General features: G+C 30.3%; 1 protein-coding gene across 6 annotated transcripts in view; it reads left to right on the plus strand.

Annotated features, from left to right (window-relative positions):
• The window catches only part of LOC130451589 (mucin-2), a 287,468-nt gene that overhangs the window by 45,308 nt on the left and 219,979 nt on the right, over positions 1-22,181 (plus strand). The window contains exon 1 of one of the 6 annotated variants that reach the window (XM_056790703.1): positions 10,845-11,234. The exons of 4 other annotated variants lie outside the window; for them this stretch is intronic. The gene's annotated coding sequence lies outside the window, so the exon portion shown is untranslated. Of the gene's footprint in view, positions 1-10,844; positions 11,235-22,181 lie in introns of those variants that run through there. One more of the 6 variants, XM_056790702.1, reaches the window with a different exon arrangement.

The raw sequence follows: 22,181 nt of genomic DNA on the forward strand, positions 1-22,181 counted from the left end.
TAAATTTTCGACTAAAGAAATAATTACACAATTTGTTTTTCATGAAGGAGGATACCAAACTAGTAGATATTTCTGGTAGTCGGTATAGCAATTAGCTAATTCGAAAATGACCCCTCTATATGGTTTAAAATTTTCCAAATACCATGTCATATGCCATAGAATACTGCATGGAATATTTTTCAGTCAAGTTAATGCAAAATGGTGGTGGAATATTTCACGAAAAATTGTTATTGAACCACCAAAGTTGTGCAAGGTTTTCGTGAATAACGAAATTCTGCGTACTTAAGGATTTTATTAAAATATAATGAGGAAAAACATCATGTTTCCATTTAATTCAAATGATTGATTCTGAAAGAGCATCACTGACAATTGCTTGTTAAATACCTTCGGTTGTCTGGACTAATATTTTTATGAATAACGTTTCATTAAGCTGTTATCTTTCATAAAAGAGTGTTTTGTTACCCTCCTGATTTGGAGAGTTTGTAAACTCCCACTGGAACTGCAAAACACGATTAATAACGTTTTTTTAATTGCGGTAACTGCTTGTTTTATGGAGTTGTTTCATGGCTATGGATTCAACCTAATAGAGATTGCGGAATATATACTGAAAAACTAGAATACAAAATTTGATAGCTTTATGCGGAATTAGTTTCAATAGCTTATTACCATAGCTCACCGAGAAAAAAAAACAATGTAAAATCGAGTAATCGCACCAGAATCAGAGTTATTCAACTTCACATTTTCAATGTAATCCTGTCCACCTTAGTGAACTTTCTTTCTTAATTTTCCTCAGACTGGAAACGTGTATGTAGGATTTCAATTGAAAATATAACGTCAACTAAGAGAAGTTATTTATGACGAAATACTTTTCTATTAGTCTATATGATGTTTGGAATCCATGAAATTTAAGTATTTATTTTATATTTTTGCTTTGATTGAGTGAGGATACGGTATGTTTGTTACTCACTTTTCAATACAAATTCTCTTTGGAAGAATTTATATTTTTGGTCAAGTTATAGTGAATTCTAGGATTACCATATACTTTCTTTGGGCCATGACTCCCATTTCAGAGTTTGTTCTACACACGTAGTAGCTCATTTTAGCCTCACTTGCATATTATATAAAGTAATTATCTACTGTAACTTAACAGTGAATACGAACTGCAGTGTTAGTTCAGATTTATCAGATTCCATCACTACTTGCTCGGACAAGTACTTGAGTCTGAATTTAAATATGCTGACTCTAGAACCAATATAAAAAAGAAAACCTTTCTGTTTCATTCATATTCTCTTTTTCATTCGTAACAATCATGAAGTTTGAAATAATTTGTCATTGCTTATTCAAATTCCTTGTTAATTTGCATCAATATTTTTAGAATTTAAACTTTAAGTTTCATATTGTTAAGACACCATTTATTTTCACTTACCATATCGTTTCAAATGTTTATTATATAATATTATATTGCTTTATAAAATAAGCTTACATCACTTAAAATTTGTACACAATTTACATGAGCTATATTTGGAATCAGAGTAAATTGAAAATAAATTTCAATCAAGGAAGGAAAGTATCCTTAAATTAGATTTATAGCATAGAATGTTCGCTGTTAGTTCAATCTTTACTAGTCTTTAGTATAAAGAGGCAAATTTTAAGAGATGATGCTTTTAAAATATGTATAAGATAAAATTAGTGTAATTTCAGGTATTACTATACGAATCTATAAAGAAATACGATAAGCAGATATTTTGATGTAGCGAGAAACAGAAATTTCGTAAATTTGCTTTTGTTTGTCATATCCCAGTTATGTAAGTTCCCTACAGAACCAGAACCTTGCATCCAGACACAGCAATGCTCTATAAGAGCAGCAGGGAATAAAGACAAATGTTAACATAACGAAGAAGACAGAGAAATAGATGAAGAATAGAAGCAATTTTGAAAATTGATAGAGTAGCAGGCAAAAACAGGCACAAGAGTAACATGAAAAAATTTAACAGGATAATAACTAACTAAGGTGAAAGGTACTAGGAAAGGAGTACTTAGGAATTTCACAGTTTAGAAGAAAGAGATAGAGCGCGCGCCAAAACAGATACTAACAAGGAAAGACAGTACATGAACTATCAAATACAGTATTAAAAAGTACTAAATGGAAAAGGAGATAGAAATAATATTTGCAGTACTGTATTTTGATATATCAAAGACATTTCAACATCGGCGCTACAGAAACTTTCTTGAACTGATTCTGTAAAGTGTGAAGCCTTCCTAAATCTATTTGATGTGAATATGTTTGGTATAATGTTCTATTATTGCACAAATGTTATGTCTCAAACGAGTTCATGTTGAGTTTGCTATCGCCATTTGATTTAAAGAATTTTTACCGTCAATATACGATGCTGTCAGATTCTTTTTATAGAGCTTGGATGCGTGCCAGGTCTACATATTGTCTATCTATATGAATCTATTTCATTGTGGACATTAGGCTAAGATGTCTCTCTAATAACACAAATTTATTTTTGAAATTACTTGTCAAGGACGTAACATTATTTTTAACTTTCATATTTCAAACTTATGATACTGGTTACGTTTGAGAAAATAATGACTGTTATCTGAATTATTCGAATACCGGGTGCTCATTATATTTTTAGTCGTTAAAAATAATTAATTTTATTCTGTCACTTTATGTTGAACAAATTCCTTTCATTAACCTGGCTGTTCAGCTAAGTAGAAGCTAAACAAAATAATAGTATCACTAGAAACAGCAGTGATTATTTTTTGAAACTATCAAGTGGGAATTATATACTTATATATGCATTTAATTTTATTTTTGTTGAAAATAGGATAATTCTGGAATACAAAATAATGTTTAAAAGAGACAAATGAAATTTCCATAATCGTTAAAAATGTTTTGAAGTGAAATTTCCTCACAACACTTCAGATAGAATAATATTGGTTTATTTTTATCTCGCTTGTACTTATTTTTAGAAAATTAATTAATTTCCATAGCATTCGTGAGCTTTGGAGCATTTCCGGATTTAATTTGACCTCCACTAATATTAAAAGTCAAAAAGATATGTAGTAATAATCGCAGTCATATCGACAAATATTAGTTTTAATAGATTGTGATTTCATTTATACTTGCAATTATTACTAAGAGGTTATAAAGAATAAAATTATATTACTAGGAACATAAATCTTTTGAAGAAGAACATGTTCCTATTACTCATTGTTGAGTCTATATACCTGGGAAGTGAAATAATGGGTGTGTCACCGAACATATTATTTATGCAGTTTATATTTCAGTTTCTAGAATTTGATATCTGATATCTAAAGAGAAATTTGGGCTCAAATTATGTTTATTTCCCGGTAAGAGTAAGGCAAGATGGGGGGTGGTACTTAACATTTAGAGGTAAATAAAATAACAAAACGCTCAGATGTATGAAATAATGTGATTGAACATAAGAAGTGAACACATTTCATGAAGGTGAGTGTTATTAAAAATAATTGTTCCGTTTTTGGAATGAAAATTCAACTTACTCCACCTGGTGGAGCGAAATGGAGTTTCCAAATCGTGATTTGATATGTCTTGCAAGGTTTTATTTGTTGTTACAAGATTTATTCTTTTGAACAAATATTTCACCCTAATTTCTTTCACTATCTTCAAATTAAGTTCTGCTTCTCTTCTGTAAATGATGGAATGGGAAGAACATCTTCTGCTAGGCATTTAGTACAAATCATTTTAGTTTTATTAGCTGGAGTGATGTTCACGGGAAGTATAGAAGATTGGTAGTTCCCGACAGGTAAAGCAGTTTGGTGTGGATCAGGAACAAAACCAGGCATGATAGTATCATTGATTTGACTGCATTTTCAACCAATGGCCTGTCTGCTGTACCTGAGGGTGCGTAGTCAAGGTCGCTAAACTTTCCATGATTGACCGACCAAATTCCTGTTCTCCGGAAACCATTGATTGTCGTTGATATATTTGCAGCTATTACAAAATCGTGTTCATATAAATTAGCAATTCGGGAAACTACTCGGCATAGATTCGATCCCATCCAGAAGGAGATCCAGACTTCCTGATCATTGAAAACACTTAAAAGTTTCATGAAAGTCACGTCAAGTGGCTGTAAGCGACGAGTGGAGTGGGTTGGAAAGCATATCAAAATCACCCCTTTTTCACTTGCAAGATGGAGATATTTCATTCCTCATAACATCATCTATAGCATTTTTCAATCATTCCCTTCTTGTGTACGTCTGAGTCATCTCTTATATATAGTTCTTACCTGAAAAAAAATACTCATTGTGCTCCATTGATATATCTCCATGTTGCCTCACTCATACTTTTTTTGAATGATCAATAAAATGATAGTCAAAGATATTTTATCAGCGACCCTCAGTCAGCTCTAACTAATAGTGACTTCAAGACCATGACCTATTCACGATCTGGTGAAATATAAATAAATCATTTGGTAATTTCCAGAATACTTTTTCTAAAAATTACAGTTACATAGTCAATCTCTTTCAGCGCTTAGTTGTGAAAGTTTCACATTTCAAATATATATTTCTGTTTTATAAAAATTATTACTCTAGAATTTTACTGACTAGAAAAAAGTCAACACAAACACAACAATAACACAAAAATTCTGATAGTAATTAAAATTTCTTCAAATATGCTTCGGAGAATACAAAGGTTCAAATATAATACAGATTTGATGATGCTCCATGATGCTCAAATAAAGCACACTGTACGTTAATATTCATGAATTTTTCTAGTTAACATTATCAGAAAGTGGATAGTTTCCTTTGTGATAATTTAATTCGGTTTTATTTTTCATGTTAATTTCAAACCTCATTCAAATGTGAAAAGTTTCCATAGTCACACAATTATTTTTATTATGACTATGACCGATTCATTTATTTTTCCTCGAAATGTACAAATCAGGTTATTCACTAACTTAGCGAGAAATCTTAACTGGAATAAAAATATCATATATTATATCATATAAATATAATATTTATCTAGAATGAAAAAAAAAACAGTAATAACCATTCACAAGTCACTTAAATCAATGTCTTGTCTGAAGTCAATTTTGCAATTTAAGCAGACTTTTCAATAGTCAAGGAATCCGGTCTAAAAATGCTTATTCTTGATTCCAATATTTATATTTAGGTCCGTCATCAAGCAACTAATTTATTATTTTTTTTATTTATAGGTTAGTTATCCAGTTCCTTTAAAAAGATAGCAACAAATGGTAAGAAAGGTTAATGGCATGCCTTTATATTATGATGTTGAAAAAAAATAATAAAAGTCCTGATATATTAACATAAAATATAGTGTTCTAAAATATTTGGCAAGATTAAAAAAATAGCGTCAATAACTTTTTTCGCGAACTGAGATTAAATACGTTAAGCAAATTTTTCAGAAAAATTGCTCACAGAATTACATTAAAATTTTTCACTGACATACTTTGAATAATCAGCTTTCCAATTTATTATTTCGATGTGACAGTCTTTTATTAGTTAAATATATAAAAAAAGCAGACCAATGAATTATTATTTCAATGACGATGATGATGAGTTTAACTGGGCTACTTGGTTACTTTTAAAGTAGTTGAGTTAATACGATGTAACACTAGATATTTTATCATAACGTGCATCTTGAATCACTGTTAAACACGGAACTGTATTTCGAATCAATTAAGATATTTAACAATTTCTATATATAAATTTCTTCAATTTTTCATTTCCTAGACCTTTTGAGGCGTTTTGACGTTTCGACTTTTTTTAAGCATTTATCGAAATGTTTTTAAGAGGAATTAAATGTATAAACAAAAAATATTTACTCCCTTACTCTTTATAAAATAATATATAACTATACATTTGCATGTTTATTACTAAATAGCCAGATCAACAGTTGATAATCACTATATAAATTCAAATTGAGCTCATTGTTTTTCTCTTAAAATAAAAGCGACTTGTAGAAACATATTCAAAAATTTGAGTTATTTCTATGATAAAGTTCTCCAATCGTTTATCGTTATTCCTCATGCAGATTCAACAGAACATCAAAATTTTTCAGATAAAACCAAAAAGTGGACCAATTGATACTGATTTTTTAAACTTTTTATGGTGGCTATGGAGTTCATCTCATTCAAGATTTAGGTACAGTTTGGTTTTACTGTCGATCGAATCCATATTTACCTTAATTATTATTAATAATAACAATATCACTAAGTTAGTTGGATAATAGTGGAAAAAGTGATCTAAAAGGAATTATCAGTACCTCATTTCCTACCATATATGTATTCGGTTGCAATCTCTCGATAACCAAGATATAGTCCTCAGAGACCAAAGGCTTTTCCATATCACATGGGACTATGAGTTTTGCAGTCAAATTTCTACTCCAATCACTATCAATATCAATGTTTTTGTGTGGTTTTTCTGCCTTTTCGGTTATTTGAAATCTTGTATGGAGATACTGATTTACTTAGTTAAGGACAAAAAATTCAATCTTCACAATGTTATACAACAAAGTATAAAATGATTTAATGACCTTATGAAATACGTTCTCATTTGAGATTTTTTTTATTTTCGTCTTATAAAAAGAATGGAAAGTTCTTAGTTGAAACTTCTTGAAAATATTTTGAACGCAAGAAGTATATATCTGAAGTTGCTATGCTATCTAACTAAAAGAGATTTCAGGGCAAACTGCTTTCCTGGATGAATTATGAATGATTTATAAGGTTCAGTTTTAGACTATTATTTTAAAAAGGCACCTCATTAGGTGGAGATTTGATCAATAGAGGAAAGGAAATATTTACTTAGTCTAACATAGTTTTTTATTGCCGCATTCAAGACTACGATCTTTTTTCTTGCCGTTCATTATTAGTACTTTTGTCAAATGTTATCACTGGGAAATATTGATTCACAAATTGACGTCCATTTGACGTATATGTTTCTTCAAGAAGTTGTCGTTAATATTTTGGTGTGGGAGCCAAGAATATCACATTATCACCACATTTACTGAATTTTAGTGAGTCCTAAGTGTGAGTTTGGTCGAAATTTTTATATTAACCAGCCTCTTATTAGCGTGAATTAATGGAAAGGGCTTCATTTATTACTTGTTTGTTTTCTTCCTTATACTTGTCGTTATCATATCCAATAAAATGATATTTTCATGGACAGTACTATATACTAAACTCTGTTTAGTCTGCTGCTGTTTATGAACTACAGTAAATTGTCGGAAGGAATGTACTATCATTAACCGTAATGACACGTAACGCAATATCCACCCAGGTTTACAAGTTGCAATATCAAAGGAATGGCGACGTATACTAACACATAAAGCGAGAGTGTGATAAACTCTGGCACATTAATTTCATTTGTTCCAACAAAATTCGAAAAAATAACATAGTCCAACAATTTGCTTCAATCAATAACACTTAAACAGTATAATTCATGTACTATATTCATTTATATGTTTGTCTATTATTTGTTGTTGGATTCGCTCATTCACATTTCCATTCATTATGTGAATACAGTATAGAGACTGGAAGTTTATCTCCATGTTCTTCTAATGGTTCAAATACTTCTCATCTGTTATAGAAATTAAAAACAGTCAAAGTTAGTAATCCACAAAGCAAATGATTCAAGGAGATTCAGTGGCATCTGTTTTAAATCTACCCGATTTGTTTCAGCTAACATTCGAAAGCATATTTTCTGAATTACTAAAATAAGCTCCCAATAAGTAGTCAATATTGTCAACAGCCATTGTTTTTTATCAATGACTACTTTGTCAAACTCAACAATTCGGTTGCAAAACATAGAAAAGGAAAGAAAAACATAAAATATTTAGAAAAACACACCGTTGTCCTTTAATTACATTAACTGCATACCAAGGTAATTAATCTAGCAAAACTACATTCTTTTGCTGACAGGTCATTGTATGCTGTCTTGGCATTCGCAGTTGTATATGAAGTAATGCTTTGTGTTTTGGAAATTAATTATTATGCGACCAGAGTAAATTGTGCAATCCTAAGATTCATAGTCTTTTTTTCTGTTCCTTTCGAGCACTGGTTGAGATTTATCCAATTTAATAGGACAATTTCAAATTAATTCTATTCAAATGCTAAAAAATGTTCATCTGTTTTCTCTCATTATATTTCTTCATTCTTTATTTGCAAAAAAATTGATAAATGTAATTTAAGTTAATGGAGGTTTTTGATTAAAGATTAAAGATTAAAGACTAAAGATTATTTTTTTCAATAATTTTTAAACGATAGATAAATTTTGACGGCTCGACTTTTCTTTAAATCTTTATAAAAATATGATATTGACACTGACAATTTGCGTATTTATATTGATCAATAGATCACCGTCATCATATCCAAAAAAAGAATAAAAAAGTAGTTTCTTATTGGGAACGTGGCAAGGAAACACCAAAGTGGACTTTTAGCATTCAATCGGTCATCTTAAATTGTTCACATTAAAGTATTAGGTCTCTTTCATTACTTCAAACAAATATTCCATTAGTAAAATAACTAACGTTATTAGTGTTTACCTCACTGGAATAATAACGGTTATCGTTAACAAAACTGCAATTTGAAGGATTTTGAAACTTTTTGAAGAAGTGAACCCAATCAAAAACCACTCCAAACTTGCCGCCGATGTTGGGAAATTCTTGAATAGCATGCCTTGTAGCAAGTTTTGTAAAAAATCCTTGTACACCCATTTGAAAGACTGCATTTAAACATGATGTTACTTTTGGATCTGTTTGTAACATTAAGAAGAATAAGTTAGATAAGTAAATGATATAAGTAAGATAGAATAGAATAGTTTTGTTTTGTTACGCCATATTTATGTTAATTGCCATAATTGTAGATATTGCAAAGCTTTAATGTTTGGGCAAATATCGGCATTGTTATTGGATCATTATTTGAGGAAAGCGACCTCAACGAACCAAAGTATTTTGGAATATTGAGAAATCAAATAGTTTCTGCAATAAACAATCCAATTTGTAAAAGTTTTTTTAATTTTATGTTACAATAAAAAGGTGTCTTACCATGTCTTATACGAAACTACTCAAATGAAATTTTTCAAAATAGTTGGATTTCAAAGAGGGGGCAAAATAAAGTGATCAATCAATTCTCTGAGCTCAAATGCATTCACACTATTTTTGCTATCTAAAAAACATTGTGTAAAAGGCAAAATAACCGGAATTAAGTGAGAAATATAATATTGATAACAGCCCGTAAAATTTCAAGATCAGCGTACTTCTATATCATCTCATCAAGAACATGGATACTTTCAAATTGAAGAAGGTAAAAATTTTAACATCTTTATAAATAATTATAGAATGAGTAATTTGATATATTATGAAAATATATACAAGATTTAGACTTTAGATTCACTTCAAAAAAGTTCTACTCGACTTTTTTTAATACACAACACATACATAAGTTGAAATATTGTTATGGTATTACTTTATGAACACACTGTATCTAACTTCAGCGTTACTAATACAATTGAAGTCAAGGGGGAATAATTTATTTGTATACTCTCATTTTCATGTGTTTAATGTAGATATATGGTTCTAAAAGTTCGCAATTGTAGAATTCAATACTCGTTTTTCTATACATACATATATCAAATAGTTACACTGGAAGTGAATTTCGTTGCAATTTTATATATTTGTGATCATACTTGTCAAATATTTCTATATATATGTAACTATGTCAACATTAATATTTATTAAGCAAATATAATAATAGAATAAATAAGAGAATATTATATTATAGTATCAAAATAATAAGGTGAATCAAATTTAAGATTGAATTACATGCTAATATATAATAAATAACAACATTTCAAATTTTAATGACAAACACACTAATGTGAAAATGTGAATCAAGCTTATTAGATATAATTAGTGATAGTGTTTTGAGACAAACGGACTGATGAAGTTTTCAAGGAGTTTAAGAAGTTAAAATGCAAAGCAAAATAGTACGGAAAAAAGTTCCATAGAGATAATAGTGAAGAAATTCAGGGAAAAATTAGAAAAAAGTGATGAATAATGTAATAATAAAATAATGGTGATAAAACTATTATAATTTTCTTCTAAATATATTTCATCAATAGAACTTTTATCATATAAATTCGTTAAATTAAACTCCTACTGAAATAAATGAGAATAGAATTTTTATGGAACTATATAGTGTTTAGTTGAAATTAAGGATTGTTCCATAGGTTTGTTCCAGCCTGCTAATCTGGACCGTTCATGGAACGGTTATTGGATGCGTTTAAATGATATTTTCTGCGGAATCTATGCACTATTCTGGTAACAGTACTTGCTATCAACCAAGTATCGAAAAGACCTTCCCCGGAACGGTTCACTAATAATATCTAAGTCTAAGATAAGTAACAAACCTTTAAATCTTTTTCTTAAATTAAAAAAATCCATCAGAATCACAATATTCATCGCGGTATAAAACTGAGAAAATAATTTGTTCTTTCTTTTAGTAGTGTGGATGATAGAAACTCCTGTATATACTTTGCCGTTTCAAGTTATTTAAATTTCACTAACGTACATGATTACCGGTTAATATTGTCTTATCTAAATTTACTTTTTCTTGTAACTGGTATTTTTAGGTTCTTTGTTCGCAATTTCAATATATAATGAGAAAGTTAAAAGAACAAAAAACTTAAGTAAATAGGAAGAACTCGAATATCAGAAGTATTTGCTCAGTATTAGGCTATTTTTTACACCGCATAATACCCAAGTGGGAGCACACAGTAAGCGTCGAGACGCTCAAACAAACGTGTTCAGTTGAAAAGCCGTCGGCCGCATAGACGCTTCCCAAAAAGTTTCACGAAAACGTTTAACTGTTCGCGAAATGCGTGTAACCTACATTTATTTGGCACCATTTGTTAAACTTTTATTTAAACGAGGTGATTTGAAAAGTGCTCTGTGATTGCACGTCATACGTTGAAGGTTATTATTAATACTTTTACTTGATTTATAATTTATATCGCGCCGTAATATCTTCCTCAGTATATAATTGAAATAACAATATAATATAACAAATTCAAAAGCTGAATAATAATTTTTTAAATTCCTGATGGCTCAATATTTTGGATACATATTATGGACATAGATGTGACGTCCAAAATATTTCATTCAAACGCTAATGATGGCTATAATATTTCACGCATGTTAGTACGGTTTGAAGCATAACATTCACGTAAGTCAGTCTTTAATCAATAATATTTTGAAACTATGAACAAATAATAGAGAATAATTAAGAGAAATAAGTAATTATATGGTATGTATGCTATATTTTAGTAAAAGCCTCAAATTTTAATTGATTTACCTTGGTAAAGATTCCATTAAATAAGATAATTTTTAATCACCTTCTTCAAAAATGGATCTATGGCGATTAATAATGTCCTAAAGTGGGGTCTTGGAGAGCAAATGAAATTGAGTGTAGTGGTCTCTCACCAAAATTTGTTTAAATTTATGTGATACATTCAGAATTTGAATTTCAGAAGTTTTTTTTCCGCGTACCTATTTTCTTTTTGTCCTTTATTTTTTTTTACTAATGCACAAAAGAAGCCAATTTGCCATTTCGATGTTTGTTGACTGGTTTGCAGTTCAAATTCGTTATCACATGTATCATGAGAATTGGAGAGACGGAAATTTTTTAGAATTGACCGGCGATTTTCAGTCAAGATTTCATTTACTTCCGCAATGTTGAGTATAAATTAAAGACATCTGGTCGAAAAGTGCTAGGCAAGGCTTAAATATATTCTAACCGCTTCTGAATCAAACGTGTTGTAATAAGCCAATTAAACGTAAGACTCATGACAATTCTAATGTGTCGTCCGCACACATTGACAATACAAACTTTTAGACAGATTTTTTTCAATGTTATTCGAATTTAGGTCATATGATATATTCAGTATATCCTTTTAGTATCATGTTTTTTTGGTTGACTTTTTCATTTATTTCACAGATGAAATTCTTTTCAGTTTTATTTTTCTGGCTTAATTTCGAATATTTTGGTATACGGCATTCATTTAACGTCAAGATATGAAAAATTTGAGTGACAGAACCGGTGATGTTTATTTATAATACTAGGACCCGCTTCCACATTTGCCGAGCTAGGATTATACAGATAAAACCATTATTTATTCTGTTTATGTTTGTCGCGATTAAACTTAATTCAGAAATAACTGTATGCGAAATAATTGATCTTACCCACAATCGTTACCTATTTGCCAATGCTTTATTCTCTAATATACTGGAGCAGCAATTGGAAGATTTTTGTTACACTTCAACTCCTTAATTTTTTGTCCATTTCATAATACCCCACGTAATACTAGATCCATGTTTCATTCTATGTTTTCTATGTTCATTGTCAATCTCAACTAACATGCACTTTGAAATAAAATAGTGATTTCATCATATTTCCATCTTAGAGGGATATAGTCTGAAGCTTTTCCGATTGCTAATACAGACCCTTTTGTTATTTAGTTATTTAGTTATTGAAAATGCGATTTCGTTATACTTGATGCGGACAGAATCTATATCAAAGATGCATATATGCTTGATTCCAAATATGGAATGTAACCAAATTTAATTTTTCAAAATTATTTTCCTGATTCGAGCAAAAATATATGGATATTGTACTGCACAACTTCTGGTCATTTGTTTGTCACAAATGGCTGCTAAGTTTTATGTATAAATAAGAAATTATCATAGTTTATTTTTCCAATAATAGCGCCTTATATTTCTGAAATTCTTAGATTGTAAATTACTACTTATCATTTCCACGCAAAATAATATTTTCACATTGTGATTTCAGGAGTTGATTGTAAGTGTTTATCGACCGAAAAATTGATAAAAAGAAGTAGTTTCTAAAGATAAATATAAAATAAAATAAATTCTAGTTGGTGGGTGATCTTTATTTTTCGTTTTTATCGAATGGGATAATAAAGATGCCAATAGTATTTAACAAACGAAAGATTTATATATAACAAAATTAGACCGAATCTGTCATTTGATATTAACAACTATAATTATTTTTGACAATTCCCACCTAGAAAATGATTTGTGAGTTTTGAATAGTAGAGAGAAATGAAAAAAGATAATTTCATTAAATGAAAATGAAATCGTGTGAACATGTGACCTACAAACGTTGTTTGTTCTAGTAATGATGGTAAATATAATGTGCCAAAAATGCTTTCATGTGGCATAACATAACAACATTTGGTTTAGGAATCTTTTTGAAACACGTTGAGTACCTAAATATTTTTGTTATATCTAATTCTGGTTTCAATAGAATTGTGATATTTCAAGGAATTTTATGTATTTTTCGCAGCCTATAGCGTGGGAAATAAATTATATACCTTTATAAATCAAAACAAATCTTTATTATCACTAACAATGTAACCTATTATCAGTATATTACATTAGAAACTTACAAATTTAAACCTGTTAAATTATGAATACTGAAAAAGCTTAAAATCAGGATACACATCTCAGTATCAAAATGGATCGTGTAATACTTACGTTAATCCCAACGCAAATTCAAAAAAAAATTGTTAGATACATATAAGGATATAAGGAGAATAAGCAGTACCATTTTGTAGTGAAAAGGTGGTGTCATAACTCTGTGCCACACAGTCTTGTACAGACACAGACGAGCTGGATGATTTTGTTTTGCAAATAATTGGTCATTTCTACCATGTGGCACATAATATCTCTACTACCGAATTGGATATGAAAGGTTGTTAAACAGGATGTGTATCACGAATGTTACGTGATTACTGGCTTTTATCTAAATCTTAAGAACACATTCGCCGTAAACGATTTTCTTAGTCATTTGTGCGGTATATCAGTGGTTTGCGAATATTGAAATGCCATATTATCAGGAATTTGTGTTGACTATAATGAAGAGTATATTGTGAGATAACAATGTAATATTTCCTTATTTTCTATTGTTATTGTAAAGAAGTCTTTGCCGGCTTTATTATGAGCAGTTTCTTATTGGGAACGTGGCAACGAAACACCAAAGTAGACTAACTTTAATATATCTTCTTTATTAATTATTTCCCAGACGATGAATACATAAGTATTCGAAATCTCGGAAAATATATTAAAGTTAGTCCACTTTGGTGTTTCCTTGCCACTTCGTATACCTCATCGGGAGCTAGCATAACCAATATTTTTTTGTTAAGAAACGACGTTAGCTTATGGAAGTTTCCTATATCCAAATTTTGTTTTATTTTAACTAAACTTTTTACCATCGAATAGCGGGACCATAATGTATTAGATTTCAAAACTTTGGTTATAAGTTTTAGCCCCTTTCTCCTTACACATGTAACAAAATGGTCGTATTGCTTCCCATACCTTAGTCTGGATTTGGTAACAGGTAACAGCTCGGAATTAGCTTCATTTTCAGCCTTCAAATGGCTTCGGGAAGTTCTTCGTCGGATGAATCCATTAATATTATTGTATCGGATTCGGTTTAATGTGGTATAATTTAGAAGAAGATTGTACTTATTCGGTCACTTCTAAGACGTTTTGAGCAACTTCGACGTTTTAGTAACAATTACACGCCTGGGTTGTCATAGCAACTGATATCAAACCCGGGTGGTTTGTTAGTTGTTTTGTGACACTTCTTTGAGGAATGTACATGGTTATATAAAAAATATCTTTATTATTTTATATTTTCACAAATTAAAAATGCTACAAAAAGCTAGAAAAGGTTTAAATTTTATTTGGTGGACTATTTCGTAAATATTTATTTATCTGTAGTAACAATAGTTATAACCTCCGAAGTAAAAAACTATCTATTTTACTTTCCCGCACTAGTGGGTTAAAACGCACGGTCGTAGAAAAACCATATTTTAGCTGAACGTGAACAATTTGAGCACTTAATTTAGATTTCGTTGTATTTAATAACTTATACAATTTATTGTTATGATAAAAATTGATTATTCTTCTGAAGAAATACTAGCTACAGTAAATCATATTTATTTGGACGCACAGAAATTCGAAAGATATTTCAACTAATATATTACAACACCCACGTTTCTATTTAAAAATTTTAGCGATGACGTCATCACGCACACATAGATGACGTCAAAAATAAAAGGTATTATAATGAATAGCTTGTTTAAAAATAAAAATCGACGGATTTAAAGATTTTTTCTTCAATTCGTAGGTTTACAAAATAACGAATATATTCCTTTCATTTGCACCATACTGTATATAAATATATTACACTTTCTTTAATTTCTGATTTCTTAGACTTTTTGATATATTAATGCATCTAAATGTTCTTGATTTGAGGTATCTTCAGGTTTAAAATTAGTTTTTTTAATAATGTTTGGAAGAGACCTAAAATCAAGAACAATCAGTGCATTAATATATTACAATACAATGAAAAAGGAAGTCCTTACACGCTTGGTAATAAGGATGACTATCGTGGGGTTCTAATAATAAAATACGAAATTTCCCTCTTTTAAATATTTGTTCCATAATTGATAAATGAGAACGCCCATAATGTACATGAAGTTTTTGATCTATCAAAATAAAGAATTTGTTTTTCTATGGACTATCGTTTATTAGTATGTTTTTGATAGTTCTTCTGAAAATTTTTACTGAGCCAGAAGTATTAACAACAAATTTAAACATAATTTTTAGAACTAGGGTCGTCATCAACTTTATATTTATTGAACATGACATGGAATGGTGGGAAGGTGATTAATATTTTTTTGAATAATCTACTCTGAAGATCTAAATCAACCCGAAAATCAAAATCTGTATACAGTGAACGTGGTTGTCAGTAGTGTAGTAATTATAGATAAAAATAGACAAAACACTATTATGAAGAGTAATCAGTTCGATGAAACTCAAAAGTACGAAATTTTGAATACAATTCTGATCACGCGAAACAAACGGGGACATAAAAAAATATGTCAAAGCCACGTTAACACTAAAACTGGAATAAATATTGAGCAATTGACACATCTAACATCAGAGGTAGCAATTCTATCTATTATTTCCTACAAGGATGGTCCCAAAAATAGCTGGCCTGACCTAGAGATGGCGGTAGTTGCACTGTATTAGAAAGTACAGGATTTGTTTGATAGCCATCAATAGTGAATGTTTTCAGTTAATTTGTAAAGATGGAAAGAATTGGTCATCGTTATGTTATACAATACTTCACACCCGATAAAAAAGAGCAATCAAAAGAATGAACTGAAAAGGGAGAATGGACTCCAAAGAAAGATCGTTCCATCTACAGGCAAGATCATGGTGTCAGTTTTTTGGAATTCACGTGAGATAATTTCCATTGACTATCTTGAAAAACTTTCAACGGTGAGTATTATGCGAACTCATTGCAACGTTTGGGCGAAGGAATCAAACAAAAACTGCCGCATTTGGGTAAGAAGATTGTGTTGTTTCATCAAAACAATGCACCAGCTCACACACACCCTTCATTGCGAAAATAGATTAATTAAAGTTTTAATTGCTACCTCATCCATTCTATTCGCCAGTTTCAAACCCCTCGGATTATTTTCTGTTCCCAGACTTGAAAAAATGGCTCGGTGATCAAAGATTTTTCAACAATGAAGAGGTGACGTCGGCAGTTGATGGCTTTTTTGAGGAGCTTGGCGATTCTTATTATAAAAAGGGTATCGAAAAGAAGATATCATTTTTTCCAAAATATTTGAGTTTTTTCTGTTGGTCTAGGTACTTCTAGAACCATTCTCGTATGTTCCTCATTAAATTACTACTCCTCATTATTGAAGAGGTTTTTTATTTATTGAAAATTATAACGAATTAGCAAGTATTCGATGTCTGAATCTTTAAGCCGTAATAAAGCCTCAGTAGATTAATATTCAATATCATCTATCGTGATCTGATGAAATAATGAGATGAATGGGAAAATTTAATCTGACCTAACTCACTGAAAATCTCATTCTAACAGTCTCGCCCATTAGAAATCTCTCAGAATATGATATAAATTAAATCGCGTAATTACAGAATATTACTCTGCTTTCACACCGGCTCTTTATTTAATTAACTCTTAGAGCTTCAGCCTCTTGAGTCTTCTTATTTCGTATATGTGTTCCTAGAGCTCGTGGTTTAACGTTTACATGATATAATTAGTTGAAATACCCTTTTCTTATTTGATAAATGATCTGGTCTATTGTGTCGATTCTAAGTTTTATTTTTCCTATTGCTACTCTTCTGAGAAACAATTGTTCGTCACGATTACTACAAGTAAAAACTTTAGCAAGTTTTTTTATTGATTATTTGTATTATATTCAAAAATATTCGGATATATCACAATTTCAATGAAGGATGTATTCAAAGTGTTCTCAGTAATTAAATTGAAGTCTTTTCAATTTTATAAGACTCTTTCTTTAGACTTTTAATGAATTTTATTTTTAATTTCGACTAGACTGCTTTTAGAGGAGATTAGTCGTTTATAACTAATTTCAGTAAATGCTTGTTATTACGTCTGATTTTTTAGTCAAGCTAATTAACAGCGTGTCTTGATCCTTCTCATTGTTCCAAAACTCAAGACGACAACTATATTCACTCTATTAGAATTTTTTCGTTTATGTCAGATAAATATCTTAAACAACTTAAGAAACAATGACTATATGAAAATAATTCTGCGAATTGGATCTGTTATCCAAGAAAATATGTTAAAAGTTCAATTGGAGCTAAATAGAGAAACATATTTATAGGTTAATGCCCATAAAAGAACTGAATACCATGCTACATAAGCTGGAAGTTGGAAAAACTAATCGCAGTAGTCCAGTAAACGTACCGGTGAATTTGTACTACATAAAAGCTTTAACAATATAAAAGTTTAGTAGTTCAGAAGTTTAGTTGTTTGGAGTAAGTCGATGTCGCAAAAATATCATAGAAGCTTTGACGGTTCCCGATGGATTCTACTTTTAGATGCCATAAACGACCGAAGAAAGTAAGAGAACGAATTTAGAAATTTTAACAGAATGGTATTTTTACATTGTCAGAGTGTTTCTATGTGAACAGTGAAGTGAATTATTGTTCAAAGTTTGAGACACTGTAGAAAAAAGAAAGTTAACCAACTACAGTGAATCAATAACAACAAAATAAGTATGATTATTAGAAAAACTACGAATTGTGTATTTTATTATGATTATGGATCTAATAATGGAAAGTATAATATTTTAAAAGACCATAATAACAGTTAGGTCTCTATACTCTATACTATCCGCTAACACAAAAAGCATCACAAACACACAAAAACGCAAAATATTTTGATTCCAGCGTCACGTCATGTACGAGGAATGTCAAATTTGAGCTGACAATTCAACATACCGGTGTATATGTATTGTGTGTACCATAACATAATATTGATATCTGCTAATTACCCTTAACCGTCGAAGCACAAACATAAACAACATTAGCAAAATATATATCAACAACAATCAGTCAAAAACTAAATTTTTGTGACTCTAAGGATATTGAGATAAATATGCAAATAAAATAATTCATTTCCCGTACAATGCAGAAGACTAGCGTCAACTTTTCCTATTATCCTTGTTTTGCGAGAACAACATCAGTAAAGATTATCCAGAACGTAAGCTTGATGAATGCACATTTACCAGCGACAGAAGCTGCGGCGTTTCGTTTATAATGAAAAACTGTTGCCTGAATCTCCAACACTATTTTTTTGAAATAATTTGTGGTAAAAATATTAATGTATTTACGCAATCTTATCATGATAAATCGATGGGAGTATAAAATTATTTATAATCTATAGAATAAGAAGATCCTCCAATCATCGAAGCGATCTTTTGTTTTGAGATATAATGATAATTCGAATAAATCATTCAAATTATATTTCTCAACTTTTATCCGAGTTTGTTTTTAAAGCTAAGTAATATCTGTAATAATTGTAGCAATTTTTATATCAAATATCTGAATTCCTATGAATATTAACCTAAATATTATCTCAAATCTCGTACTAAAATCACCATTTCGTTGATTCAGATATTGTCGACAACTTTCGAGACATTAAAAATCTTAAAACGAAACCACTTCTGTCGCATTGCTCCATTTTGTTGGTCAATTTCGATGAAACTAAATGAAGCTCTTTTTCAACTATTATTACTGCAGCACTCAGAACAGTGTTTACCATAACCGACATCTGCATTTAATTTCCAAACGTTGAAAACGAGAATTTAACAGAAATTATTACTAGCATAGTGCTTATAACTAGCATCATCAACTTCTCACAGAGTAATGTATAATCGAGTTTAACTTTATTTTGTGGTATTTAAAATACAGTGAATTGTAGGAAGAAAATTCAATAATAAATGACATTTTTTATTATAACGGTGCATCGAATAGGTTTAAAACGGCAGATCAGAATCATATTTTGCTAAATTTATGACTTACATTTTTAGTTCAGCCGTTCAACTATTTTGTACATGGGTCGTTTCACTTTTTCGGCATTCTTTCAAAATTATAGTTTCTCAAATTTCATTTTCACAAGTTAGTAAAGTCTGATTTACGCAGTGTGATTTTTGAAAACTTGATAGAAATCTTTTTGAATACAAAAAAAGTCGAAAGGGGAAGGCGTGTTTCATACAAATTTGATAAACCACTTTGAAAAGAAAAATAGGGGAAAAGATTAGTCTGATTTTACGTGAATGACTATCAAAAAACAATATCTTATTTATTTAATTTTGTTTTGTTATCGTTTAACAAAAGAGTTTCGAAATATTGAACTTTGTCAAAATTTATATATTGTAGGTAAGCAAAGTTAGTAAAACCTTTGATTTAATTTTGTATAATAACTGAACTATGAGGATGATATCGGAAGAACCTGACCTGACCTAGAGATGGCAGTAAATGCTTGAAAAATACCACTATATGAGGAAGTACACAATTTATACAGCATATGTTTTAAGTTTGAAGACGCCACGTTGTTTAGTATTTGTTTGGCAGCTATCGATAGCGAACGTTTTCAGTTAATTTGTAAACACGGAAAAAATTGGTCATAGTTATGTGATAGAAACTTTTATTCGAAAAGCATTAGCCCAACCAATATAAAAATAGATTCTACTCTCGGTGTGAGACTGCTCCTTCGTTACCAACAGTAAAATATTGGCGAGCGAAATTTAAACGAGGCCTTACGATCTGCGAAGACCAGCATCGCAGGGGTCGACCAAATGAGGTGACGACTACAGAAATGTTGAAAAAAATCAACAAAGCGGTACTGGATGATTTGAAAGTGCGCAATCTAGCAGACATAGTAGACATTTCAAAAAGTGCGGTACTTCGCATATTAACTGCAAATTTGGACATGAGAAAACTGTGCGCAAGATGGGTGCCCCGTTTGTTCACAATGGAACAAAAACAGCATCTAGAAGATGTTTCCATCGAGTGTTTGGCAATGTTTCATAGCAATAAAGTCGAATTTTTGCACCGTTTCATAACCATGGATGAAACGTGGGTTCATTACTTCACAGATAATTTTTATTGACTATCTTGAAAAAGGAAAAAATATCAACGATAAGTATTATGCGAACTTATTACCACATTTGGCTAGAAAAAAACGTTTGTTTCATCAAGACAATGCACCAGCTTACACATCCGTTATTGCAATAGCCAAAATTAATGAATTAAAGCTTAAACTGCTACCTCATACACCTTATTCGCCAGATTTAGCCTCCTTACATTATTTTCTATTGAAAAAATGACTCAATGGTGATGTCGGCAGTTAGAGGCTATTTTGAGGAGCTTGACGATTCTTATTTTAGAAAGGGTACCAAACTTATTGAACATGCTGGGAAATTTGTATGTAAAAGGAGATCAAGTTGAGAAATGAATATTTTTTTTCCAAAATATCTGTGTTTCCCTTGTTGAACCAGGTAGTTCTGGACCCATTCTAGTATTCTGTGGATGAGGTTTTTATTGTTTCTTACTGTTCCGACAAAACTTAAAATAAATAAAATCCATTTGTGAAACCTCTAATATATGAGCAATAATTTGAAATACATTTTTCTCACAAATCTAAAAATTCATCACTCATATTGTTGGTAGAAAAGTAGATCGTCCCACATCATTCCCTAAATGTTTGGAACCGAATAGTGCCATTAAACTCGTTTATAACTAGTCATCAGCCTCATTGATGAATGATTCTCAACTAGTTCCCACTTATGTTCAATATGAGAATCACTCGATTGTTGAAATTTCTTTTACTGAAAGTTGATTTCCAAAATTTTTCTTAAATATCGACTAATAACACTCAAGTTAGATATTTTATAAGACAATGGCATGTACAGCTTTACATTGTAAAATCTTTACCATCTATTCAGGTGGATGCAATATTTATTGTTTGGATGAAAGCAGGAAAACAATATATTTTATAATGTTGGCTTGCTCCATTTTCAAAAATTCTGTGTCAACAATTCTATAATTAAAATAGTACAATCTATATTCAGGATATTTTAAATAATCTATTTCAATATAGGCAAATTAAAATTATTTATGGTGTATTACAACCGCAGGTTATTACAAAAGCTTTATGGAACCTATAAAATATAAATTAGTGGTCACTTATTATCCATATAATAACGGTGGACCTTTTAATATATAATATTGTGTTGATCAATTAACGGACTGATAATAAACCGAGAAATAATAAAAATTTATATTGTTATTATTGATAGACTACTAATATCCTCTTTATTAGTATGAGAGTAGATAACTAGTTAATTTTAAAAATATACACACGAAAAACAACGTACTGTGAGGCCTAACTTATAGAGAAACAAAAAGGCATGGCTCCATCTTTAATCCGCATCACTATATTTTTCCTTAGCACTGAAAACTCTTCTCAGTCTCCTAATTTGTATGTCTATTACCTTTTAAACCTGACACCTTATTTCTCTCATATTATCCATCTTCACTAAGAGCAAAATAACCTCCATTTTGTGTTTTCCGTAGAGTTTTCAACGAAATACTATAACAATTTGAAGAGCTTCAACCAACAATGCGAGTAGTATGTTATACCTTTTTTTTTTAATTGAATATTTAGTACCAAGCTCCGCGCTGTTTTTTCAATAACATCTTCTTAAATTCTCATCATCTCAAATAAGGACAAATA

Source organism: Diorhabda sublineata, chromosome X (genome assembly GCF_026230105.1).
Source record: "Diorhabda sublineata isolate icDioSubl1.1 chromosome X, icDioSubl1.1, whole genome shotgun sequence".
In the NCBI taxonomy this organism is placed as follows: Eukaryota; Metazoa; Arthropoda; class Insecta; order Coleoptera; family Chrysomelidae; genus Diorhabda; species Diorhabda sublineata.